General features: G+C 37.8%; 1 protein-coding gene and 1 long non-coding RNA gene across 41 annotated transcripts in view; both read right to left on the bottom strand.

The window, feature by feature from the left end:
* The window catches only part of LOC129049946 (uncharacterized), a 70,329-nt gene extending 46,557 nt beyond the window's left edge, over positions 1-23,772 (bottom strand). The window contains exons 1-2 of one of the 2 annotated variants that reach the window (XR_010137005.1): positions 12,830-23,772; positions 10,927-11,069 (exon numbers count right to left, since the gene is read on the bottom strand). This is a non-coding gene — a long non-coding RNA (uncharacterized LOC129049946). Of the gene's footprint in view, positions 1-10,926 lie in introns of both variants that reach the window. The other variant, XR_008513370.2, reaches the window with a different exon arrangement.
* NRXN3 (neurexin 3) overlaps positions 1-27,717 on the bottom strand; it is a 1,691,350-nt gene that overhangs the window by 640,965 nt on the left and 1,022,668 nt on the right.

Here is a 27,717-nt window from a genome sequence, read left to right as displayed (position 1 = left end):
CGAATTTGCCCAAACTCCAAGGTAAGTTTATAAACCAAATTGCAAAAATGCAATGAAAGTAATCTAGCCCAATACTCTCCAAAGCGTGTTCTATAGAACTTTTGTCCCTCAAGTGGCTTCTAAAAAAAAAAAGCATTCCAAGGTCAAATAAACTTGGAGAATGTTGTATACTATATGTCTCTCCTAGAGATTCAAAATATGAGTGAGAATTTTTTTTTAAGACTCTGAGAAGGCCTGCAATGAAAAGACCTACTTACCTTTGTTTTATCCAGCATTTCCAACACTCATTTCGGCGCAAAACCATTTGTGTAGGGCTTGTGTGTTTGTCTCCTTTTGAGGGGCATAGAGAAAGACAGCTTAACTGTTTATTATATCCATATAGTGAGGAAGAACTGTCTCATTTAAAACAACAGGTATAACGTATAGGTATTAACAGGCCTGGCATCCTCTGAAGGACTTCTCAGGAGCAGATGGGAACATGGAAGAAGAGGCAGTGGTTGGGATTTTTTAAGATCCTTCTCATCTCTGTTTTCATAACACCTTCATCCCTCTTTCCTGTCGCTTTTCCCCCAGGCAAGTTAATGGATTAACCTAAGAACAGAGAGTATCAGAGGCCAAAACTTTGCAGCAGAGAATACACTGTAGCTTCATATGTACAGAGGAATAAATCATTTCACAGTCTTTCTCCAAAGAAGCCTAGAAAGAAAAATCACAGACAAGGGGATTTGTCCTTTCGATGGTTATTACCCATAGCAGGTTGTGGAAATGCCAACAGTAAAAACTGCACCTTGGCAACTAAAGCCACAGCCCAAAAACAATGATGCTCACAGGGGCTCTATCTGTTTTCCTGGCTGCTGAGACAATAGTAACATCCAAATGGTAGCAGACAAATTATCGTACTTGTTCCCTTTGCCACAGATTCCTGAACATGCACAGGAAGTTGCCCTTTAAGCGAAGATTGGAGAAAGAAAAAGTACAATGAAGGAAAAAGAAAAATATCAGAAACAACAGCTATTACAACATAACAAAACAAAAATAGGTCTCTTGACAAGTCCAGCCTCAAGTGTTTTAATTCCTTAATGTTCAGAGCAATGTCAGGGAAAATTACACTGTTACTGTAACAGTGAGGGTAGGCGAGTCTTATCTGCAAATATCTTTAAAACGTGTTTATCTTGTTTTGGATTACACTAATAGACTTCACAAAAGTGTTGTTTTCAGGACTTGGATTGCTTTTGAAAGTCATGAAGACAAGGGTTTTGAGTTCCCTTGGAATAGCCACTGGATGTTAGTAATCAAAGAAGATTAAGCCTCAATTATTGAAGACTGTAGAGGTGACATGACGTAACAATTAAGAGAACAGGATTTAAAATCAGATGGAACTGGATTCACATCTGAACTCCATCACTTATGAGCTGTTTAACCTTAGAGAAATAACTCAATTTTGGGGGTCTCCTGTTCCCTCATTGATAACGTGGAATAATAATAATACTTCAGTGTGTTGTGAGATTTCACTTACATAAGGTGGACAAAGCATTGAATTCAGTGCCTAACACACAGTAGGGATGTAATAAATGGCAACTGCAATTATCATCATCATCTTAGAGATGCGATGGGTTAGTGATTCTTTTCTCCAACATTAAGCAAGGAAGTATTTTCATTTCTTCCCAATAAAAACAATTTAACATTGAGCACTTGAGAAGTGCCTGTCATTCTTCTAAATTCATTTTATGTATGGATTCATAATTCACAATGACAATATAGAGAAGTACTCTTAATAGCCCCATTTTAAAGATGAGAAAACTGAGGCACAGAAAGGTTAACTAGTTTGCCCAAAGTCAATAACAGCAGGTAGTGGGATCCGGACACAAATTTAGGCTATTTGGTTCTGAAACCTGGACCATTGACAACTGCATATGAAGAAATTAACATACTTGTCCAAAGAAATGAAAATATTATTTTGAAGGAGAGTAGAGACCACATTTTCTATTTATTTTACTATAGGAATTTTAGATTCGGGTAAGGAGGCAATCCGAGCAGGTGGCAAAAATAACCAAGTGATGAAATTTAAAACAGAAAAGGAAAAAAGGATTCTTTAAAGAGCCCTGTGTTTCTCTAAGCTGTATAGGGATTACCAGCCCACTGAAGAATAGCACGATCCCACCAAATACTACAAAGAGACTTTAGAGCATCAAAGTGACTCTATTGTTTTCTACTAGCTGAGTAATCTAAAATAAATGAATTAGAAAGTGACAAAGTAACTTTGATCCAATCATCATTGTTGCATTAATAGCAAATCTGCAGAAGTCAGGAACGTTTATTATAACCAAGGAATTCTATATGAAATCTCAAAGAAACTTTCTGAAGACATGAGCTTCCTAAAGAAGTCGGTAGACATTTTTCTTAATGAGACTAATAACATCTCATAAATTCAAGCCAGCTAAATTTCTACTGCCCACAATCAGCAGTTCAAATTAGACATAAACCAGAGTGTTAGTTGCACAGATCCTCACTGATGCTCAGAGGAATTACCCAGAACATATAATAGATCCCAAATGGGTTTCTTGACAAGACAGAATTTGATTATCTTGTTCATTTATTCAACATTTTCTTAATGCTTCCTACATGCCAGTTACTGTAAGTGCTGGGGATACCATAGAGAAACATTCTGTCCTAGTGAAACAAGCATATTCTCCCAGTTAAAGTGTGTATTGTAAATCTTTAGCACTTGATCACAAAATAATATCTCTCAGAACACCCATTATTGGACAATATAATCTTAAGAGAAGTTGACATTAGGATCTTTAATAGCTCTGCTAAGACTTTATCCATGGAAGACAGGGACTGAAGAAATTAAGATGGTTACCCAAAGGCAAAACCCTTAAGGAAATAAAGAGAAAAGTTCTACCAAACTGATCTGTAACTGTCCAACACCATTAAATAGCAACTCACAGGGTAAATTCAAGGGGAAATTCACTTACTCTTATAACCAAAGGACCAATGCCATTGATACTCTAATAATTGGTTCTTCCTCATTTATCTTCATCTACAAGGTTGAGTACCTTAGAGTTACAAATATTGCTTTGCCCCATATGCATATTTTGTCCTTTAACAGTGCTGTACTACAGACTAATAGCTGTGCATAAATAGTAAACAGAGGACTTTGGGATTTAAGAGGACCAATATTTATTCATTCATCACCCATTCACTGATTCATCATATATAGACATCTTTCATGCACCAAGCACTGTTTTAGGTCTTGGGATAAAATGGCTGGTATAAGAAAGAGCTCCTGACTCCCAGAAGCATACGTTATAATGGGGAGACAAGCAATAAAGTAATACACAAAGATAATTAGTAAGTGCTATGGAAACAAGACAGAGTAATGGAATAGACCTTGGGAAGACTATTTTAGATAAGATAGTAGGAAAAACTTCTCTCTAAAGGTAACACGTGAACTGAGACCTTAATGATCTCAGTGACGACAGGGAACGAGAGTCTCTCAAATACTAGAAACTTTACTTACGACTCAGAGAATTTATAACACTTTACCCATTGTGACTTTTGGAGAAGTTTCCCTAGTAATTACATAGCAGTGCATTATAGACAGACTGAAATATACCCTTGATTCCCTCTTGTAAGGAAACAGGTAATTGGACCTCTGTTTTTTGTTTGTTTTTTTTTTTAATAAAGACTGCTAGACAACACCTTAAAACACTCAGAGGTTGCTAACTAGTAATTCATTACTTTAAAAACTTTTCACACCAGGCACAGTGGCTCACGCCTGTAATCCCAGCACTTTGGGAGGCCAAGGCTGGAGGATCACGAGGTCAGGAGATCGAGACCATCCTGGCTAACACGGTGGAACCCCATCTCTACTAAAAATACAAAAAAATTAGCCGGGTGTGGTGGCACATGCCTATAGGCCCAGCTACTTGGGAGGCTGAGGCAGGAGAATCGCTTGAACCCAAGAGGTGGAGGTTACAGTGAGGCAAGATCGCACCACTGCACTTCAGCCTGGGTGACAGAGCAAGACTCCATCCCAAAACAGAAAAACAAAAAAACTTTTCACAAAAGTCTTGCTATGTTGTTGGTGAGAATATAGATTGGTATAACATTCTTGGCAGGAAAACTGGTAAAATGTGCTGAATTTTTTTCTTAAAGTATACTCTTATACTGGCAATTCTGCTTCTGAAAATTGATTCTAAGGATATAATTACAAACATTTTTACATAGTTTAGCTATAGATATGATTGATAAAACATTTTTTTGTCATAATAGAAATTGAAAAATAACTGTTATATCCAATAAAATTGAGTTAATCAGAGTAAGTTGTGCTATTTCATACAATAGAATATAGGTAAAACACCAGAAACAGTGACCACAGAATAAGAGCTCACTGAATGTCAGTTGCTATTATGAATATTACTGTTACTCAGTCATAGAAAATAAAAGTTTAGATGAATATTAATTGATTCAGGAAGATGTTCAGAGGCATTGCAATGAAGAAATATTCTTTGCTAAAAGAAGATCTTTGGTAAATATTTTAATGTTCTTAGTGTGAGATGTTATTTGTCCCCTTTTGGCCAAGAAAATAAAAAATTGGGGTACAGATGTGCTTGGCTCAGCTTTAGAAAAAAATGAACCACGATGGCATAGAGCCTAATGAATGAATTCACATTCTTTAATGCTACCTCATATGCTCATTTTCCGTAAATGCAGGAACTGTCCTGGATTAAGTGACCCCCAAATTTATCATCAGAAGAAAGAAACCCCCCCAGAGAGTTAGCTTTGTCTCCAGAACAGTTTAAATTGTTTTGAGTTGCGGGTTCCAATTCTTTCAGAGCTACACAGTCTAATTACTTCAAGTAACACTCTTTGGGATAGACTCAAAATGTAGTCTTTCTTTCTACAAATATGATAATCTGGTTCCTTTAAAGTATGAAACGATCACTTTGTCCCTTCCTCTTTATACCCTCTGGGCAAGTTACTTAACTTCTTAGTTTCCTCATCTGTAATATTGGAATAATAACATTACCTACTCCACAAAGTACTTAAGAAGATTCAATGTGTTAGTATTTTTAAAACACATAGAACAGTGCTTTTTATATATTTATTAAATAAAATTTAAAATATATATCCCATAAAAACTTTAGACCAGCCTCTCAATACTATACCTTCACAACTGAATTATCATCAAGGAGCCATAGGGATCCTCTGTATCAACAAACCCAGAGGCTTCCAAGAACAACCCTTATGCCTATGCAACAATCCCCTGGGACCTTGGTTCATTCTAAGCAGGATATTTAGTGGTAGGTTGTGGCAGAAAGAATGGGCCAAAGAAGTAAAGAGAGGAGGTAGGGAAGTAGAGAGGGTACATTCCAGTGGCAATTTCCCTTATGCCACATGCTCATCTTCAGAGTGGTTTCCTTATTCATGTTCTCAGATTCAACTCCACTTCCTCACTGCCCCTATTCTGAACTCGGCTGCAAATTCCCTTTCCTTGCACCAGTTGTTAATATGAAATCCTCAGAAGGGGCAGCCTCATTTTCCTTTGAAATGTTTGCTATTCCTACTTCGGTCTCTTTTGTCTTATTATGTCCCAGATTTCCATTCATGTGCACTTTTGGTTTTCTCTACAATTGAAGCTAGTGTTTTTTGGAGGGAAGTGTCATGTTTGCTTGGGGTGGGGTGGGGGTTCTCAGATTCCTGAGCTCCATTGCAGACCTACTGAATCTGAATTTAGTACTCAGGAATTTGCATTTATTAAAAAATCCCAGGTGAAGCTAATGACACTTAGGTACTGAGAACCGTAACCCAAGGAACTGACAGAAATGAACATGGGGAGGGGACTTGCAGAAGATTTCTCATTGATGCTGGCAGGTGAAAATACTTTCAAAACTCACAGGGTTTGTGAGCATGCCTCAGAGGCAAGAGGGCCAGGAAGCAGCTGGGGAGGGATGGTGTGCTGGGGGACATCGCCCCTGGATATGGGAAAGTTTATGAACAGGCTAACGTCTGTAACTTGATCCGGTAGGAAAAGGGGCTAAATGTTTTTGTTTTTTTTCTTTTCTACCAAACATGTGAATGAATTTCATAGTAGTAATGAACACTAAGACTTGTACGTTAATTTCCTGGTTATGTGCATTGTGTTCTGCCTTTCTAATGAGATAATAAGGTTATTAATTATGCCTAATATTGGTATGTGTGCCTATTAAGATTAATTAAAAATTGAACGTTCTTCAATGTTCAAAAAGAAAAGAAAAATTCTAAAAAAGAGACACCAAACACTCCTTACTAGCTAAAGATAGTCACAGTGCAGAAAGCAGCACTGGGATGTTATTGACAATAACTCATTAGAAAAGGTATTGGAAAGGCAGGGTTGTCACAAGAAAAGGTGATAACAGTTAACATTTCTAGAGCATGCCTACTCTTCAGGCTAGCCTTTAAACACTTGTATACTTCAGCTCATGGAATTCTCACCACCCCTCTCTGGAGTTAATAGTAGTTGTATTGCCAGTTTTTCTTTATAGTCAAGAAGAGATGAAGGACCCTTGTCATTGACACACAGCCAGTAAGTGGCACAGGCAGACGTAGAGCCCATGCCATCTGATTCTACAGCCTGCTCTCTTCCTTCTGTGATTCAGGGACCAGCCTCCTTCAGCTGAGTTTTCTCCTCTAGAGAATGGGGATATAATATTACCTGCGTCCGAAGGCCCTTGTAAGGATTAATATGTGCAAATCCTTTAAGAATTTCTGGTATGGTAGGCACCATATATACATCTGCTATCGTTCATCATCATTATTATTAATTACTAATGATGAGTATAACTTGATGCAAATTTATGCTAATAATTTATATATTAGTAACTGAAATTATTATGTATTGATAGTCACATTCCATTTGGGCAGTGATATAACAAAAACAGACAGAAAAATTAATGCCTTTTATGAGGGCAGAATGGGCGTGTTCCTCCATGCATGTCCTTCCAGACAAGTTATTGGAAGCATCTGGCATGCTTGTCAAAAATAGGGATTCCAAGAGCCTTATCAGAGACCTACAATGATGAGGTACCAAAATTTGTATATTCAGGAAGAGCCTGATACTTTTAAACACTGTGCTTGAAGTTCCTTGAAATAGAGGCAAAATGAAGTGTAGCAACATGGAGAAATAGGAGAAAAGTCAGCTGTCAGACAATCTACATATCCCTCTGCATGTTTAAGTTACATATCTTAAAGGCATATATAGCTAATCCTACAAGGAGGTGGTATTGCTGGATTTCTGTCACAGGACTAAATGATTTCTGACTTGATAGAGTTTGTACTTATAATGTAATTAAATAATTTCCATACCATTATGCTCTATTAGGACTGAATTAATCCAAGCAATAAAAATACAATAATGGTGATTGATGATGGTGGATAAAGATGGATGGTGATGATAATTATCAGGTACTTGATGTTTTACATCAAAATTATACAGCCCTATTTTCATTAACTTTGTGCTGAACTATGGTGATAAGATTGAGTAACAAACTTTTAGGCAGCAGCTCAGGAGGAAGTCCATCTAAATTGCTCTACTTATGATGCATTCTTGTAGACCTTTAGTCATCTTTGCTGGTGTATCTATTGTAAGGCTTCTTAGCTCAAAAAATATAGTTTTAAGATATATATTACAAACACCAATGTTAATTAGAATTGAAAAATACAACTAACTGTTAAATGGATTGAATGAAATATCGCAAAAGCAGAGCCACCATAAAATTCGGTTCCCAAGCTACAGGGCATTCCATTTTCAAGTACAAAGCAGCAGCTAAAGAAAAGTTACTATTTGTGGCAATTATAAATTTTAATTCCTTCTCCAGTGTCCACTTGGCTCGTGCCTCTTCCCCAAATCAATGACAGTGAAGTGTCAAGGAAGAAAAATTTTCCAGCCTTTGAAACATAAAAGGAATCATTGCTGACAGAATCTACAATGCCTAAATATTTACTAAGCACAAAGGGAAATCTCAGTTGGTAATGCCCTTTAGAGAGAAGAATGTGATACCACCTGCCAAAGGATTGCCAGAAGGAAGCGACCAACACAATCAAATATGATGCTGTGTGTGTACATATACCAAGTCTCAGCTGTGTCATGCTTTCAGGACTGTCCAAAAAGCAGTGATTTCTAAGGAGACAGCTAGAAAGGAACCTGGATGCATGCCCTTCATTTCCTTCCCTGTGCATAAGTATCTCTACCTCTGCCAGGGGAAGCAATCAGGAGTGTAACATTCAGGGTGTTTTTGTTCCATATCTACCCAACAGCTGTTTGGTTTCACTGACAGCCACTGGAGTCAGCCCACAAGAAATACACCTACAAATGTTTAATTGATGATGACTTAAAATACGAAAATGAGCATATTCAGACATTTGCCCTCACAAGGAATATGTAAACACCCAAATACTAAACAAGGCTATTTATCTTATGCCAAGATTCTGATGCTGCTTTCTTTGGGCAGGCAAATGTTTCTTTTTATACTCAACCCTTAACTGGATGCTACCTATACTAATAAAATGGGTATTTTGGTGTTCATTTTTTTTACTCAAACCTTGGAATTTTTCATAAAATCCCTTACTTTGCTTGGTAACTGTTGCCATATGAAGCATTTGTTGGAAGAGGGAGGGTGAGGTAAAGCAAGACAAAACCAAGCACATTTGGAAAGAATAACTGGCACTTCCATATACCAGAGCAAGCAGAAGAAGCTTCACAATTATAAATATAACTAAAATAACCATCTCTTTTTCAAGCACTAACAGCACCTGACGGGAGCTCTTTGTAATGGAAACCTTTTTTCTTTGTATCTTTTTACTCACATATTAATGCTGCAATCTTACTTGTGAGTGGGAGTATGAGTGTAGCATGGGCCACACACAGGGGGATGCTGGCACTGGCTGGCACTGTCTCCCAAGAGCCATTTGACTGGATATATTGCTACCAACTCTGCCTTCCATGATGCCATGATGGTAGCTCAAAAGCTTTGGTGGGAGTGTTTATACCAGGGAAATCATCAAATGCTCCAAACCAGAGCTTTTTCTCTCAGAAAGCCAATTAATTATTAAGTAAACAGTTGCCAACACTCCATTGGCCAAATGAGTCATTCTTGACAAATATCTACAATTATAATTAAGCACCTACTATCTGCTAATAATTTTACATGTATATAGTATTTAATCCTTACAACTAGCCTTAAGAAGGTGCACAGTACCTGTTGTTATCTCTGCTACACAAGGAGACTGAAGCTCAGAAATTAAGTTGTCTATTCTTGCAAAGCTTTAGCACACATTTTGAATCCAAAATCCACCTCCATATCACTATAAAACGCTGGTGTCCAAGGTTACTGGGTTATTAGATCCCAGAGAAAAATGCTGTCATAGGAAATCTTGACATAAACATTCTAATTGACAATTAACATTGTAACTAGGACAGAAAGATGTGGCCTGTATATTTGAGAAATTATAGATGGGGCATATGTAGGGGCGTGCTGCAGGGATTTATACTCTGTACAGCCCTAATTCATTTATCTATTGCTCTAATGAAGACACAAAAAGCATGTTTATCAAATCTATTGATGCCACAAAACCTGGAGGTATATATATTATCTTGCTTGTCTGCTGTGTATATCTCTGTGAACTATCTAATATCCTTTGTTGAATAGGCAAGTTTTGCAAAGCTAAATAAATGAAAAATGTCATATGTAGCAATTTAAGGAGAGAATATTAATCCTGAAGAAACAATTTCTGGAGGAGTTTGAAGGCTGTCTTCAGATCCAGCGTCTGCTCTGTAGAAAATAATCTCCATCTTCCTCTAGGCCGTGAAATTAGACCAATAAAGGAAAGGTATGGGAAGAAAGATTCCATTTCAACAGGAGGAGTTTTCTAGTGAAAGATAATGGACACCCGAATGGCCATAATCAAAAAATCAAAAAACAGTAGATGTTGGCACGGATGCGGTGAACAGGGGACAGTTCTGCACTGCTGGAGGGAATGTACACTAGTATGGAGATTCCTTAAAGAATTAAAAGTAGATCAACATTTTGATCCAGCAATGCCACTACTGGGTATTTACCCAGAGCAAAAGAAGTCATTATACGAAAAAGATTCTTGCTCACACATGTTTATAGCAGTACAATTCACAATTGCAAAAATTGTGGAACCAACCCAAATGCCAATTAATCAATGAGTGGATAAAGAAACTGTGGTATATATATACGATGGAATACTACTCAGCCATAAAAAGGAATGAATTCACAGCATTTGCAGTGACCTGGATGAGTTTGGAGATTATTATTCTAAATGATGTAACTCAGGTTGGAAAACCAAACATCGTATGTTCTCATTGATATGTGGGAGCTAAGCTATGAGGACGCAAAGGTATTAGAGTGATACAGTGGGCTTTGGGGACTTCGGGGGAAAAGTCGTAGGAGGGTGAGGGATAAAAGACTACAAATATGGTACAGTGTATACTGCTCGGGGAATGGGTGCACCAAAATCTCACAAACTGCCACTAAAGAACTTACTCATGTAACCGAATGCCACCTGTACCCCCAATAACTTACGGAAAAAAATAATCTTAATACCTTAAAAAAGATGCATATTCTCCCACAAAACAAGGACATGCCTATTAGACTTCACACTAATAATCCTTATTTTCTCAGGTATGGAACAAAGACAATATAAGAGCAATCATTCTTCTGTCTACCCCCCAACTCTTCCTACACACCTTTTTTCTCCCAAGGAAATGTATAAAACTGAGCCTCCTGAAAACCTCTTCAGGGAGAACATAAGCCACAGAGGATTTCTGTGACTCTTGTTTATCTTGGGCACACCCTCAAGCTCTAGCTCAATAAAACCCCAATTGATTGAGGAAAAAAGAAAAAAGATAATACACACCTTATTCCTCAGATTACTCAAAGGAAGCCTGGAGGACCTCGTGGAGTAATGGTTAAGCATACAGGGTTTGGACCCAGGTTTAAACACTAACTCTATGGCTCACTAACTATCCGGCTTTAGCCAATTCTCATGTGCTTCCTCACCTGTAAAATAAGGATAATAATAGTGCCTGTTTAATGAGTCATTGTAAAAACTAAAAGAAATATGTAGTGACGTAGAAAGTGCTTGAACAGTGCCTGGCAAAAGGTCAATGCTATGTAAACATTCACTCTTATGTTGTCAAGAGAATTACTATTTTGGCTTAAATCAGCAGTTTTATCAACTTTAATAGTTTGTGATTTTTGTGCTTACTTAACTTCCCCTTGGAACACATTGCCAAACTCTTAGTTGGCCTGCAACAAATACTGGTTGATGAATTAACACCCAGAGTCTTTCAATCGTCTTTATTAAGACTGTCATAAAAAATGATATAATAAATTCTAGAGAAAGAAAGTGGAGTCAACATTCACTGAAAGGCCAAATCCTGCCAATCTCAGAGCTTTTAATACCACTAGGAGTTTCTGAATATATTAAAATAAATAAAATATCATATCCTTAAGAAACAGCCCAACAGCCTGGCCCAAAAGGCCTTGACTTCTAACAACCTTTTAAAAATAATATTGCTAATTTTATATCTTAGTACATACTTTTTCATCCTTGCTTTCATAAATTCATGCAAATATGAATTGAGTTAGTATGTGCTAGGCATTGGCAATAAGAGATAAATGCTATATTTTCACCACTTTGTCCACCAGTTTTCTTTTTTTTTTTTTTTGAAAGATTTATTATTCATCTACTAGTTTTGATAAGTGCTCTCAGGATACAAAGGATGCACAGAGTTGTTCCCAAAAGGGTCATCATCATTTCATTCTTGAATTTCTACCTAATAGGCAAACTTGACATCAGTACTGCTCACTGATTCAAAGCAGTGACTTCAATATAAATTTTATCCAAGTCCTAGGAGCTGAATTTGACTCAGTCTGTGCCATTTTCCTGGGAAGAAATGACCATAAAGAAAGCCTAAATTTCTTAGTATTATTCAGCCTGAAGAATAAAAGGCTAGAGAGTAAAAATCTTATATAATATGTATTTCCAAAATTGAAGGATTATTTCTTGAGAGATAGTTGCCATATGTTCTTTCTGTCCCCTGAGGATAAACAGAGCAAAGCCAAAAAAAAAAAAAAAAAAAAAAATACAGCTCACAGGAGAGCAATAGGGATTTCAGATAATGATTTAAAAAAGAACTCCTGGGTAACAAGTGCCATTGAATATCAGAACAGGTTAGCAGGAGACAGTGTGAAATCTCTTTCTTCAAGAGTATTAGTTGTGTGTACATTGTTTTCCAATTTGTTTCACCACCTGTTTTTCTATTTTTATTAATGAAGAAAAAATAAGAAAAACCTAACTCATTCCTTCCCAGAGATGTGTTTCTATGGACAAAATGATGACCATAAGAGACGTTTAGGGCCCCTTTTCTTCTTCATCCCCATTTCCTTCCATCTTCATCTCCAGATGACACAGCTGGCCTTCAAGGCCCAGGTCCTCTGTCTGTTCTGAGACCCTCACTATTCCACATATTGCCCCACTTCTACAGTTCTTCTTCTGACCACCCCTTCGCTCTTCAGTGTTTCCTTGCTTCCCCGCTATACTCTCATCATGGATATGCCAAACCCTCTAAGCAAACTTCTTTTCTGTAAAGTATCATCCATATTTATGAATTCAACCATCTTCTTCAGGAGGCTAATGTGCAAATCCACAACTTTAGCTTAGCAGACTCTCTCAAACTCTAGTTCAGGATTTCCCACTGATAAATGGGTATTCTCACTGGGTTATTTCATAGTCATCCAAACCTCAAAACTCTCACCTTCAGAACCGAAAATGACCACTTTCCTCTCCTTCTCTTGGCTTTTAAAATATGTCTCATTGATATCTCAATTCTTTTTATGTACCAGCCTTCAAAATGTATCCCTTCTTACCCTTCTCGGGGTCTAGGAAACTCCCCCAGGCAATGACCTCTCAATTCTTGTTCTATTATATAGCACACGTCTTGCTTCTCCATAGTGACCATCAGTGGTTCTCAAAATATATACTGAATAGAACCCAAGGTTCTATCTCAGCATTCCGGGCCTTTTATAAGTTTTCACCGAATTATTTTTCCACAGTTATCTGCCATTTGAAACCTTTCTACCTGAACCAAATTTATATTCTCACATGTCTGGAATACTGCTGCTTCCGATCCTTTGCTCAAGCTGGGCCCCAGCCATGGTTTGTCTGTTTGAATCTTATTCAGTGTTATCCAAAATCCAGTACCAGGCCAACTTTCCTTTGACTACCCCAGGGAATAGTGGTGGTCTTCCTCATCCACATTTCTATCTCTATCAGTTGATTTGCTCTTAACACATATCACCTTAAATGGTCACTTGCTTTTTTCTCATATGTTTTTCAACATATAACTTTTTTCGACTTTCAGTTGATTGCAAACAATTTGAAAGTGTGAACTCTGGTAATCTTTACATCTTCTCCCTTAAAAATTATGTTAGTGGACATCGTAGTTCATTTTTTCTCATCTTCGATCCTGAGTGTGGCTTCTTTTGCTGTCATCAGCACAATCACAAACAAAACCCAACACATTTAATTTTGTCCTTCTCATAGGACTAGTAGATTTTATTCATCGTTTCACTCTAGAGGGTATTTAATTCCTGATATAAAAAATGGAAAGGCACGAGAGGAAATGAATAAGGTAAAAATAGAGAGACAAGAAGGAAGAAGTAGAAAGAGAAGAAGGAAGAGAAGGTGAAAATAAGAAGGGGAAGAAAGAAGTCCCAAGGTTTTGCTTTTTTTTTTTTTTTTTTTTTTCTAGACGCAGTCTCACTGTCGCCCAGGCTGGAGTGCAGTGGCGCCATCTTGGCTCACTGCAACCTCTGCCTCCCGGGTGCAAGCGATTCTCCTGCCTCAGTCTCCAGAGTAGCTGGGACTACAGGCGCGTGTCACCAAGCCCAGATAATTTTTTTGTATTTTCAGTAGAGAGAGGGTTTCACCGTGTTAGCCAGGATGGTCTCCATCTCCTGACCTCGTGATCCACCTTTCTTGGCCTCCCAAAGTGCTGGATTACAGGCGTGAGCCACCGCGCCTGGCCAGTTTTGCTTTTTCTAAGTTCGGTAACTCAGAAATTACTTGTAATCTTTCTCACAGTTCAATCCTCATTTTGGAGTATCAGTCAAGAAAACTGTAGCTTATATCAGGTGTTCTCTGGAGATGATTCCTCAGATTCAAGGTTTCTATGTAAAACAGCTAACAGCTTCACTTCTACAATGAAGCAAGTTCCTGCCCCAATTCCATTGACCTAGTTGAATGGAATTACTAACATTTAACTTCTGTGCAACATAGTTAAATTTTCATCTGCTTATTCTAGGAATATTGCCTCTTTGGTTCCCTTAACTTTTTCTATCATTACATTTATCTCCCTTTAGCATTAAGAGTAATGCACATCGTTCAGCCATGGCATAGCTGTCTAATGAAGCAAATTATATCGTTCTCACTAAATCCATCAAATCCAAATACTAAAAAATGAAATCCTCCTAGTGGTATAAACAAACTGGTTTTCAATACACAGAATATCATAACAGATTTTCCTTGGCTGTTCCCTATACTGTATGTTCTGACACTTGTTGGTTTATTTACAGTGTTTCTTCTAAAAAAAGAATTGATCAAGGGAAAACAGCCAGCTTCAGAATGTTTTAAATCTACATTACATACTGTCAAAATACCTTTTAAATATATGCAAAACTGAATATTTGCAATTCAAAACAAGAGCACATAAGGGGGAAGGAGAACATGCTTCCATTTCATATAAATCACATTAGAAAGAAGTTATTTGGATTATCTATATTTTAACAGACTCACAGAGAAATGTGTGGCAGAGTGGAATCAGAAGTGGAAACTGAAGATGGGACTGAATTACTGCAATCTCATAATAAAACTTAAACAGATGAGGAGCTGCTTCTTATAGATGAGCAAAGAGTAGTTTCTTGAGATGGAATCTACTCCTGGTGAAGATGTTGTGAACATTGTTGAAATCACAACAAATGATTTAGAATATTACATAAACTTAGTTGAAAAAGCAACGGCAGGGTTTGAGAGGATTGACTACAATTTTGAAAGCTGTCCTACAGTGGGTAAAATGCTATCAAATAGCATCGCATGCTACAAAGAAGTCTTTCGTGAAAGGAAGACTCAACTTCCTTGCGGCAAACATCTTTGTTGTTTGCCACTCCAACCTTCAGCAACCACTGCCCTGATCAGTCAGCAGCCTTCAAATCATGGTTAAGGTCACCAAACCAAGCAGATGCCTGGCTTGGGTTTTTGACAGTGGAGTCAGCCACAACAAAGACAACGGATAATCAGAGTTCATTCAAACATCCTTTGAGATTTCCAGTAAATCATGGAATTAAAAAAAAAAGAAATTACTGATACAGTAAGAAAAGAAAAAGAGAAGAAAAAAGTCTAGATAAGCCACCCAAAAGTCTTCCTACCAAGAATCAAGTTCAAATGACTCAGCTGGTCAATTTACTAAGACTCTTGTTCTGGGTAAGCAGCAACTGAGAACCACACTCTTATCACCTCTACTCCTAGCAAAATTAACTAATTCAAATAATCAGTATGTCATTAATGTGGTACAAGACTATTTTTGTCTGTTCATTCTCTTATTTTCCAGCTGGTTACAGCAGGACTATGAAGTCACATTTGCCTAATTTGACCTCATCCCCTGACTAGCATGCACCTACCCAGGTTTTTAGACTGGAACTTGAGAATGTCAATCTGGCATTTTTCTTAAGTGGATATAAGGCAAACCTGAGAAGGAGAATTCCTACAGAGACATTTGGTCCAATAACCAGCCAAAATTAACCTGTAGAAATAGAAAAGAATTTGCCCAGGCTAGCAGGCTGGACCCAGAAATAGGATAAGAGATGTGTAACAGAGCTGACCTAGCCCAGCTGAGCAAAGCCTATATAACCTGAACCTCAACTGACCCCCAGACCCTTGAGTGAGCCCAGCTGAGATTAGTGGAGCCATTTAGCCAATCTCAAGCTGCAATAGCTGACCCTCAAGCAACCCACAGCTCTATAAGAAAGAAGTGTTTATTGTCCTGTGCTGCGAGATATTGTGGTTGTTTGTTATGCAGCATATTGCATGGATAACTAATTAAATTAATAACATTCCTGACCTAATTTGAGCTGCACAATATGCCTCTGTATCTGCAGCACATTTCTTTTTTTTCATACAACAGTTTAAGCAAGCAAATGAGACCCAACTAATATACTAAAACACACTGAAAAGGAAAAAAAAATCTATATCTATATCTATCTATCTATCTATCTATCTATCTATCTATCTATCTATCTATATCAATCACAGTATATTAAGGGCAACATTCTACAGAGTGGGTGTTTGGTATGGTTTGAATGTGTCCCCCAGAGTTCATGTGTCGGAAAGTTAATTCCCAATGCAACAATGTTGAACAATGGGACCTTTAAGAGGTGATTAGGTCATGAGGGCTCTGTTCTCATGAATGGATCAGTGTCATTATCACAGAAGTGAGTTGGTTATAAAATTGAGTTTGGCTCTCTCCCATGCTCTCTTGCCATGTGATAACTTTCACCATGGGATCATGTAGCACAAAGGCCCATATCAGATGTCAGTTTCATGCACTAAGACTTCCCAGTCTCCAGAACTGTGAGCCAAATAAATTTCTGTTCATTATGAGTTACCCAGTCTGAGGCATTCTGTTATGGCAACATAAAACAAACTAAGACATGATGCCTGTGAAAAACACATATAGATGTGATCCAGGCTATCAAGTCATTCACTTAACTCAGCCTGCATAAATCTGCCAATAGCCTCCATAGACAGCGAAGTGTGATGCAGTCACTTTTGCCTCATTTAATCTCACCCCTGACCAGTGTGCTCCCTCCCTGGGATTTTAGATTGTAACTTGAGGATGTCAATCTGGCATTTTTCTTAAGTGGGTGTGAGGCAAATCTGAGAATAAGAATTCCCAGCTAGTCATTTGGTTCAGGAACCAGCAAAAACTAATCTGTAAAAATACATTAGTACTATTTTCAAGCAGTACTGTGTTCCTTTCTCAGGAATTATTTTCTCTTTCAACCTATCTCAAGTTAACTATTTTATTTCCCAATTCCTTAAGGCCATGCTCTCCACTTGGGATCTCCATAGTAAATAGATCTGCTAAAGGAATTTATAGGAGTATATCACTGATTAGCTTATATTGTATCTTCATTCTACCTAGGATCACTTCTGTTTTCATGGGTCTTCTTGGAGATGCAACATTTTCACCTAAAGGTATAAGTCTCTAATAGCAGAATTTCAGACTCTGTGGTGGGTGAGGAAGTATTTCCCCTAATTTCTTCAGTTAAATAAGAGTAAAGACTGAGTCCTAAGGTGTTCAGACACATAAACCAATCATATAATGAAAGAAGACATGTGTCCAATTTTACAAAAGATGTTTGCTCTTATTTTCCTCCAGACACTGGGAAAAACATTAAGTTGGAGAAAGTAGAGAGTGAAAGTATGCCTACATGTATACTCGTGGGCTGGTGGGTATCAAAACCTTGGGAAAGACTCAAGACTCATCACATTTTAGTGTTATTGCAAAGGTACTTCCAGGTTTCTCATGATGCTAAAATGCAGGGATGAGAACTTTTCCTTTCTCTTTTGTTTCTGCTTTTCCCAAAGGCCTCCTGACATGGAGAGATAGATGATGGCAAGTGGTAGAGATTAGGAAGTCCACCCCTTGATGCCTGGGTTCCCGGAGTCACATTTGTCATTCCCAGTTTTCTCCCTTCACTGGGAGCATCTTGTCATGGGGTCTGGCTTGAATGCTCCGAGGAGAGGAAGCCAGGGGTACAGGACAAGAGACATCATTCGTTATCACTCAGGCAGGAAAATGAAGGATAAGAAGGGGAGGGAAAAGGAGCCATCCATGACTGACTCTTGATTAATTACCAGTTTTGACAGTGACAAGGAATGTGGAAAACAGAGCAGAAATGTCAGAGAAAAAAAAAAGAAAATAAGATAAAAATGTGACTTTATAGCCTCTTCCTCCACAGAAAATAACTCCCTTAAATTAGAAAAATCAGTTAATCACATGAGATATCTTACAGGCAGAAGCTGAGAATTTGAAAACTGTAAACAAATAGAGCTCAAGACTTGTATTTTCTGTAAGGCCCAGCTCATCTAGGAGATCTGAAGGTGTAAGAAGCCTATCTCTGAAAACCAAAGCCAGGTTTATACGCACACATTTCATTTGTCTCTTGTGTGCCTTCTTTCAGTATTGACAATGAAAAGCAATTACATCCAACACAGGGAGAGACACTGAGACCTCTTTGGTCTGACTCCCTGTCCTACCTCAGGAATAAAACTCCATAACTGCTACTTTCTTCTGGGGGAATCCTCTGAAGGATATCTTTGCCCTTTTCTTACTTTCCTTTATAGCACCAGCCAGCCTCCAAACTATCCAGACAAACATACCCTCCAGCTATCTTCTTATGTGCTAGAAATTTCCAGAAGCAGAATTGCTCTTCCAGTCATACAATTCTGTTCCTGGGATGCATCAGTGCAACACCAAATATGTTCATTTGGAAGTTCCCAAAACAAACAGTCAGCTGTACAATTTACCTCAAAGCTAGACCATTCTTAGTTCTTTCTGGGAACAGAGGGAGGAAAAAGAAGGTTCTGGCATTTTTGCATGGCAGAGAAGATATATGTATGCCATCATTCGAAATAACTTGAGCAATCACTGAAAACAGCACAAGTGAGAGGAATCCTGGGAAAATGTAATATCAGGGTCTGAGTCAAATGAAAGTTTTGGTTGTCTAAGAATCCTAGAAATCTCTCCTGAAAAGTTTCTATTTCTCCCACAGGAATATTCTTGATATAAACATATCCTCTGAAAATTGCACTAATTACATTAGACTAAAAATGTTATAGTCTAAGTATTTGAAGAAAGTTAAAACACTTCGGATTTTCAAGTTTCAAATAGTTATTTCTATTATTACATCTATAGGATTGTCTCATCTGGGTTGAACTGATCATATCTGCATTCTGAACATTGCAGTCTTAGAATAAATTGACATTGTTGTGTAGGGCAGTGCTAGTCAGAGGTAAACTATTCCATACTTGGTAGGAATTTCAAGATGCTATCATTCAAGAAAAATGCATTAGAAAACACTTTACTCATGTAGGAGATCTCATTCCTCTAGTGTATCTTCTCCATCCACCTGATTTCTTTCTCTTTCCTTTACTGTTGTCCTCAAGATGTTTCCACATAACTGTGATTGAACTGAGAGTTTAAGCAGATTTTTTTCCCTACCCATTAGTTACTTTGGCCATTTGGAACCAAAATTTCACTTGAGAGGGGCCTTCTCAATGATTAAAAAAATGTTCACAGCTTATAATAATAAACATCAGTTAAGGTTTACAAAATTGACTGCAACGTAAGTTTAATGTGCTTAGAACTATGATTTATACTAAGATTAATGCAACAGCAATATAATCTAAATTTAAATAAATCAGATTCCAAGACACTATCTTGTTTGTTCGTATTTCTCACCTTCTTTCTTTTAACCATATCCCTTGTTCTGTGACACTGCTAATACACTACTAAAGGTTGAAATAAATCTCTCTAACCAATCTCTTGCCTATGCAATTTAAAACCAAAGTCAGATCCAGAGGGTAAAATCCATCTCTCTTTTCCCTTTAGTGTTCTCTTGAATTTGTATTCCTTTAAACATCACTACTCTTATTTAGAGGCTATAGCATATCTATAATATCACCATTCTTCTCAGAAGTTCAATTTTTTTCAAATTTTTTTTTTTTTGTCTTTAAAACCCTTCTATGACAAAGCCATAGGGTAAGTTTATCATTTTAGCTTACTTTAAGAATTGTACATAGCCAGGCGTAGTGGTTCACGCCTGTAATCCCAGCACTTTGGGAGGCCGAGGCGGGCAGATCACAAGGTCAGGAGTTTGAGACCAGCCTGGCCAATATGGTGAAACCCCGTCTCTACTAAAAATACAAATATTAGCCAGGCGTGGTGGCAGGCGCCTGTACTCCCAGCTACTTGGGAGGCTGGGGCAGGAGAATCTCTTGAACCCGGGAGGTGGAGTTTGCAGTGAGCTGAGATCATGCCACTGCACTCCAGCCTGGGTGACAGAGTGAGACTCTGTCTTGGAAAAAAAAAAAAAAAAAGAAGAGAATTGTACATGTCTTTTTACATATTGCTTCTCTGAGAGTGTCAACCTTATTCGCCCCAGTGACAAACTTTGCACATAGTAGGGGTTTAACAAAATTAGTCACAGACTTTCAGAGTTGGAAGAGACCTTTTGATATCTACATGGTAATTCTGAGAACTATGGAAGTGAAGTGACTTTTTCTTTTACCTTTCAATGTTTTTTCACTGTGCTGGATTTGAGGTTAAATAGCATTGGTTTGGAAAATATTATTTAATATTGCATATGTGTACTAGAAAATATGCCTAAAATATCCCCGATTACTTCCTGTGGGGTCCATTTTATCACACCTAATGTTCTATTTCAAGGTTGCATATTACCTACACCTCCTGATGGTTCCTTGGTAAGACAAGAGTACTTAAGATGATTGACTATAGGCTGAATATTTACCGTGTGTCAAGCACTGAGCTAAGCACTTCAATCTTGACAACTATCTCTAAAGAAGGCACTATTATTATTCCTACTATTATCATATTTTACAGAACAGGAATCAAAGACTTAGATGATCAGTAACCTGGAGAAGTTATACAGCAAGTAAGTGCTAAGATCCCAATCCAGTTGGGATCCGTAATCCCAGCACTTTGGGAGGCCGAGGCAGGCAGATCACAAGGTCAGGAGTTCCAGGCCAGCCTGGCCAATATGGTGAAACCCCGTCTCTGCTAAAAATACAAATATTAGCCAGGTGTGGTGGCAGGCACTTTGTGGGCACTTTGACTTTAGTACCCAAGTTTTACTCATTGTATCCACATGGTAGAATGCAAGCAGCATCTAGTGAGCACTGTCGTTTCTGGGTTCTCGTTTGGTCCTATGGCTTCCTGACCACCTCTATTTGAGATTTTCTTAGAAGGCACCTTATCTATTTCTGAAGTGGTAAGGCATGCTTACTCATTGCCAGTGGAATATCAATATGTACTATTATAACAGTGGAAAGGTCAAGGATCTTAAATAAGAACAAATTAGCAGTTAAATCCATATTTTAATCGCCTGCTGTATACATTTAGGCAGACTTAACTTCGAGTCTCAGTAAGTCGTTCTAACTGGGTTGTTGCAAGATTTCAGAGTCGTATGTCACATGCCTGGCAAATAGAAAGCTATTAATAGTGTTTACTGTCATCATTGCTAAAAGGAAAGGTCTTATATTTACCCATCTATGCTATAAGGCTGGAATATTTGGATATTTTCTATTTTCTCTTTGTCAGGAGACAAATTATGCCAAGACCCCAATGTAAGTGGGAACATAGTTATGCAAGAAGTCAGAAGCCAGACAGATCCCCAACACACTGGTTTATGACACCTTTAAAATTGGGCAGGAACATGTAGGCCAACCTGAGCCTTCACCTTCAAAAGGCTGCCTCCCTGCAGAACTGCCATTAGACGAACTGGTACATAAATTGTCTTTACGTATCATCAATCTCTGAGGCACTCCTCCTCTGGCTACTGGCCATGCCTTTGTATTTCAGTTTGCTCTCCCTGCTTCCATAGTTTGTTTGAGTTGGTGTCTGGCCTGTGTTCTTATATCAGTTTCACTTTCTGAAATACTGGTATGATGACTTGTCTATAGTTCATTACTTCATGTGTCTCATGCAATGGGCACAGCAGTATCTTTAGAACTCCAGTCCTGCTGATACTCAGGCCTTCATCCAAAGACCACAAAATAGTATTTTCTCCTGGGGGGCTTTCCGTTAAGCTCCATTGGCTTTTAGTTGCCATAACCAAGGCAAAACAGTGACCATGACTAAGTGGAGATGAGAAACTCAATGAGACAATTTTGTATGTGTACGTCTGATTCATACTGAATTGTTTTGGCTATTATGCTTTAGATTATGTACAGTTTTTATGAGGGTAAATCCTGAGACCTTGAAGAATTCTGCTACAGCACAGTTTCTTTCATAATGCCTATGTGTTCTCCTTCTTAACAGTTTTCAAGTGACTTAGTAGAAGGTTAAGATGAGAAGAAAGGGTTCAGAATAAACCAGATCAAGTTTCCCTTTTCCCTACCATGCATCTCCACCAAGAGATTCAGAATTCCAGGGGATCTTAAGAATAATTTGCTTTTTTCAGGAATTCTGTGGATGGGTAACTGGAATGTGTATGGCTTCTTTTGATATATAACCTCGGAATATCGAGAGAAACCAAACATTGTCGGAGTTTGGACACTCGCCTTCAGTAGCACACCGGGGCAACTTTACATAGCCAAATGCCAGCAATGACCCTAATGAATCCTGCACTCCAGAAAATAGCAACCACTACGTGTCCATTAAAAATGACCAGTGGCTGATTCTGTATTTAGAAAAGCTTAAGGTCTTTATCATAAGGAATGAGGTTTCACAAGTATGTATAAGTTAGACTTAAATTCATTTTTTCAATACTTATTATATACCATGAGCCCTGGAAAGAGAATAGATATAGATACAGAGAGGGAAGAAAGAAAGCGAAAAGAAGAAATCTGTCAGTTAAATGAGAAAGAGCTGATCTTTTACTGACTGTCAAGAATAGCCTGATGATGATAAAAAAAAAAAAAAATTTCAGTAAGGATTATGGGCCTTTTCAACTTAATCTGAAAATGTCTCCATGACAAGAATATTTTCCCCTTCTTTTCTGATGCAATATCTGATCCATAAAGTACTGCTGGCTAAAAATTATAGGGAAATCTGAACAAATGAGTAGATGAAATATTATTTCCCTTTAGAAGATTTTTTGAAGAATGTCCAATATCGCCCAATTCCAAAATGCAATGTGCTTCTTTGTCAGAACATATATTCAAGTGTAATATAAATTCCTACCCTGCCATAAATATTGTCTTCAGGGAAATCTTTCTCAAGGAAGAGAAAAATCACAGTGTAATACATTTGGAGAGACACACAAATCTGTCTATCCTCTGATGAATCGATAAATATGTTTTTATTGTTACTGTGAAATAGGTTATATATGTATACAGATGTATGACTTTTTTATGCATGAAATAATGTAGGATTGCACTCACCATAGATTGACTTACAGTTTTCACTGTTCTGTGTCACCGCAGAAAGTTATTCTCACAGGCCTACACTGCATGTACCCTGCAAGGAAGGGACTCAGGAAAAAGTCCCTACAAAAGCAAAAGCCATATTCGTCTCTACATGACTTGAACTTTGTGTTGGGCAGAACAGTGAAAAGGGCAGGGAGGAAGAGATAAAGAAGAAAGGGACTAAGCCCAGTCCCAGCACCCTGAAAAATGGAGAATTTCCAAAGCAATCACATGATGCCTAGACACTTACAAAGCCATTTGGAAGATAATGGCCAATGATAGCTATTCAAAAGTATGGTGGATTTAAGAATGGCTGCTGTCCCCTCTGGGGAGTTTGAAGTTATTTGACTCAATTGCCTTGTTGGCTTTGTTTTTGGGAAGAAATGGCCTTTGTCTGGAGGTCCATTAACTACATGTGCATGGTTGCCCTGTGTAAAGAAAACCTTGCTATAAAGACTGTTCTCCAGAAAGATACCTATTAGAGATTTCATCTTTCCAGTATATTCTCAAAAAAAAAAAAAGAAAAGAAATATGTATTGTACAAGCCAAAGAGCTAGCAGCAACACAAATTTTCTTGAAAATGGCCTATTTTCTTCCACATATCTCGAATTTAGAGATTTGTGGTTCCTAAAATAGGAGACTTGGAAATACTTCTTAATGCTAGGTCTTATATTTGGAAAGAGACTCTCCACTATCACCAGCAAATTGCAATAAAGGTTTCCTCTCAATTTATCAGCCAAAGTACTGAATTTAATAAATCCATGCTATTTTTTGACTGTATGCAATGTCTCTTAATAATGACTCAAAGCATGTTACAGATGTTTTCTTTGCAACGTTGAATGAAGGAATAAGGGATACCTGTGTAATGAACTTATAACAAGATAGAAACTCTAGTTGACCTCTTATGGTAAAAAGGTACAAAGGCAAACAAAACCTACCAATGTTACGCCAAGACACAACCTGCTGGGTTACAGTGTTGGGTTGTCATCTGTGTTCTCAACTAACCCTTCGGAATCTCTGCTTTATGCAGGAACTATGATGAGGGATACAGTCAGTGGTACACACAGAGGGCATGACCCATGTCCTCAAGTCACAAACAATTTAGTCACACCAGCTGAGAGCATCTTCCTTATCATCCAAGAAAAGTCTATTGCTGAAAATCTCAAGAGTCGTCCTGTAATCACCCGTAAAATCTAGTGTGATGCTAGAAAAGGACATTTGTTATTTTTTTCTTATGCTTACACATTTTTTAGAATCATTAATTTCTGAAATTGCATTATATTACCTTTTAGAAGGGTAAATCATTATGGTGAGCACTGAATTATTCTGGGGTGCAATATGACATTTACTCTGAACCTGAGGGAAAAGGTCATTTAATCTGTTTTAGCTCCAGATGCCTCTTCTATAATTGCTATCTCTAAAATGGAGATAACAATACTTTCTACCTCACAGAAATATTGTAAAGATTAAATGAGATAATGAATTTGAACCATTTAGCCCAGTTCCTGGAAACAAATGTTAGCTCCTAACAATAATAAAAATAACAATACAATGCCTTGCCACCTATGAAAACTGCTGAGTGGTTCTGGAAATTTACCAACCTGCTTTCAAGAGGGGCTCTGACTCCGCTCATGGTACACTTGTTTGAAATTTTTCAAAAAGAATTTATCTGTATGCTTAAATGCTACAAGCACCACACTTTGGTACTCTGGCCAGCATCCTTAATTTTAGGCTGGTTCTAGGTGAACGAAGCCCATGGCCTTGCTTAACTACCACAGCAGAAAAATGGTGAGAAGGAAACTCGATCGGAGGGAATCTGTCCAGATGTTTATTTCCCTTCATTTAGGTCCATATAACATATAGATCAAATGCTCAGAGCTATTAGGAGCAGAGAAAAATGCCAGAATCGATGCTGCAACACATTTTGCATTCGCCCTGAATTAATGCCCCTATATAAATGTTGTTGCTGATTTAACTTCTTGTTAACGGCCTTAAATGTTTGACCCATATCCTTTGCCTGCTTGAATACAGGAAAATCTACATCATGGATTCCCTGTAGAGTCATGAGACAGGAATCTGCAAAGCCAACAGAGACAGCTGGGAAGTGTAGTAGAAGTGAGTGACCCTGCCCTTCTTGGGAGGTCATCCTTGGAGAAAAAGCTGACACCCTCGTATCACAAAATGTAACTACCACCCAAGTGAGATCTTTTACTCCTCACCAAAAATTAAGGTGGAGTTTCTTTTTAAAGGATAGAGAAATTTTGGAGACTTGATTTCTTTTTTCTTTTCTCTGCCTTTGGGACAATTTCAATGTAATTACTGAAAGCATGAAAAAATCAACTTTGGGTGTTCAGACATGTATCTTATTGTGACTGCCCATTGTTTCCAAATGTGATTCACTGGAGATGTTAGTGGGTGATTCACAAAAAAGAGAGAGACATGGCATGTTAGCCACGTTGGATATACACAATACATATTTATATATGAAAAGGTCTAAAAGTCCCACAGTAAAGCAAAATTTTAAAATTTGTACACAACCCTATATTTACTTAATATATTTAAGTAAGAAACACCTTTTTTTTCAGGTAACACCCTTGATGTCATGATTTGTTTGCAGGCAATTCTATTTCGTGTTGAACCATTAACATGGAATGGAATAAAATAGAATGGCTATAATTTACTGAGTGCTTAATATATGCCAGGCAAATACTATTCTAACTATTTTGCATGTATCAGAACATTTTATCCACTCAGAAACCCTATGAGATATGTACCATGAACATCCCCACACTGAGAGGTTAAATAACTTCTCAAGGTCAGACAGACAGTAACTGGTGGGGACAGCCTTGATTCAACCCAGACAGTTTGACTCCAAGTCATCTCAAAACAGCATACAGCTAGAAAACCTAGAGAAGTGCCAGAAATTATTTTATAAAATCTTGGGGGGAAATGAGTATTTTTTAATCTAGAAAATTTAATGCTGTAAAGAAGAAATAGTATCCTCATATATAAAATAGGATTCAAATACAAAATTTCAGTTAGCTGTAGTAAAAATTCCCAAGTATGGGCCGGGTACGGTGGTGGCTCATGCCTGTAATCCCAGCATTTTGGGAGGCCAAGGTGGGTGGATCACGAGGTTAGGAGATCGAGACCATCCTGGCTAACATGGTGAAACCCCGTCACTACTAAAAATACAAAAAATTAGCTGGGCGTAGTGGTGGGCACCTGTAGTCCCAGCTACTCGGGAGGCTGAGGCAGGAGAATGGCGTGAACCCAGGAGGCAGAGCTTGCATGAGCCAAGATTGTGCCACTGCACTCCAGCCTGGGCAACAGTGCAAGACTCCATCTAAAAAAAAAAAAAAAAAAAAATTCCCGAGTGTGAAATTGCTCAAACCATATGGAAATAGATGTTATAGAATTGTTTGCTCTATGAATCTTTTACAATTAGAACGTTTCACCCTGTGTATCTTTCAGGACAGTTTTTATTAAAAGCAATTGGATTAATAATCTCTGAATTGTCATGAATCTGCAAGTGTCCAGGATTTCACATGAAGAAGATGAGAGAAGACAACTCAGAGTGTGGAGTGACTTCCCTTCATTTTAAGTGAGCCAGTCCTCAGAAAATTTCCTGGGAATTTGTATTTCTGCTTAAGACACGAGCTTATTAGAAATAAGAAATAGCTTATTAGAAATAAAAAATAGCTTATTAGAATGAAAATGATGTTTAAAAGGACTAATAATAATAACTTCTTAAGATGATGTAACTCTTAATAAACAACATGTCAACTGTGTTAGGTGCATCTCTGTAAAATATTCTGAGATGTGAAGCTTGTTAATAAAATTACAGCACAACTCAATTTGACACAAATGCCACATGATATCAAAAAAACCTGAGAGCCTATAGGACCAAGCAAAGTATTTGTGCAGCACCCTTAACTATTCATCTCATCTTTTCATATACAAACAATACAAATAAGAAGACTAGAGGAAAATTAGACAGCAATTTCCATTAGGGATTGCCAATAAAGACACATCCCTGATAGGAAAACAAATCAAAACAAAACAAAACATATTCTGGTGTTTAAAGAGAAGTCCCAAGGATGACATTTTCCCTTGATACATATCCTCAGCCACTCAGTGCTAAACTCTTTACCCCTGACTCGCCTCAGTAGCGAGACTTGGGTACTGCATTATTCAGGTCACTTTCATCATCCTCCAGAAAGCTCAGGTTAGCATGGGGGCCGGGGAGGGAGATGTTCCTTAAATGAATGTCTGTGACGAGACCAGTATTTGTGATTATACTTTAGTTTGAAGAATATCCATGCATCCTCTAAACACACTATTGACATACCACCTACTTTTGTAAAGGTAGAGATGATACAGTTTTTGTAAATGCTACTGTCTTCAGAAGGATGATGGAAACCTGAAGGTACTATC

Source organism: Pongo abelii, chromosome 15, assembly GCF_028885655.2.
Source record: "Pongo abelii isolate AG06213 chromosome 15, NHGRI_mPonAbe1-v2.0_pri, whole genome shotgun sequence".
NCBI classification, from domain to species: Eukaryota; Metazoa; Chordata; class Mammalia; order Primates; family Hominidae; genus Pongo; species Pongo abelii.
The sequence above is the reverse complement of the archived record's forward strand: the minus strand, read 5'-3'. Positions and strand labels throughout refer to the sequence as shown.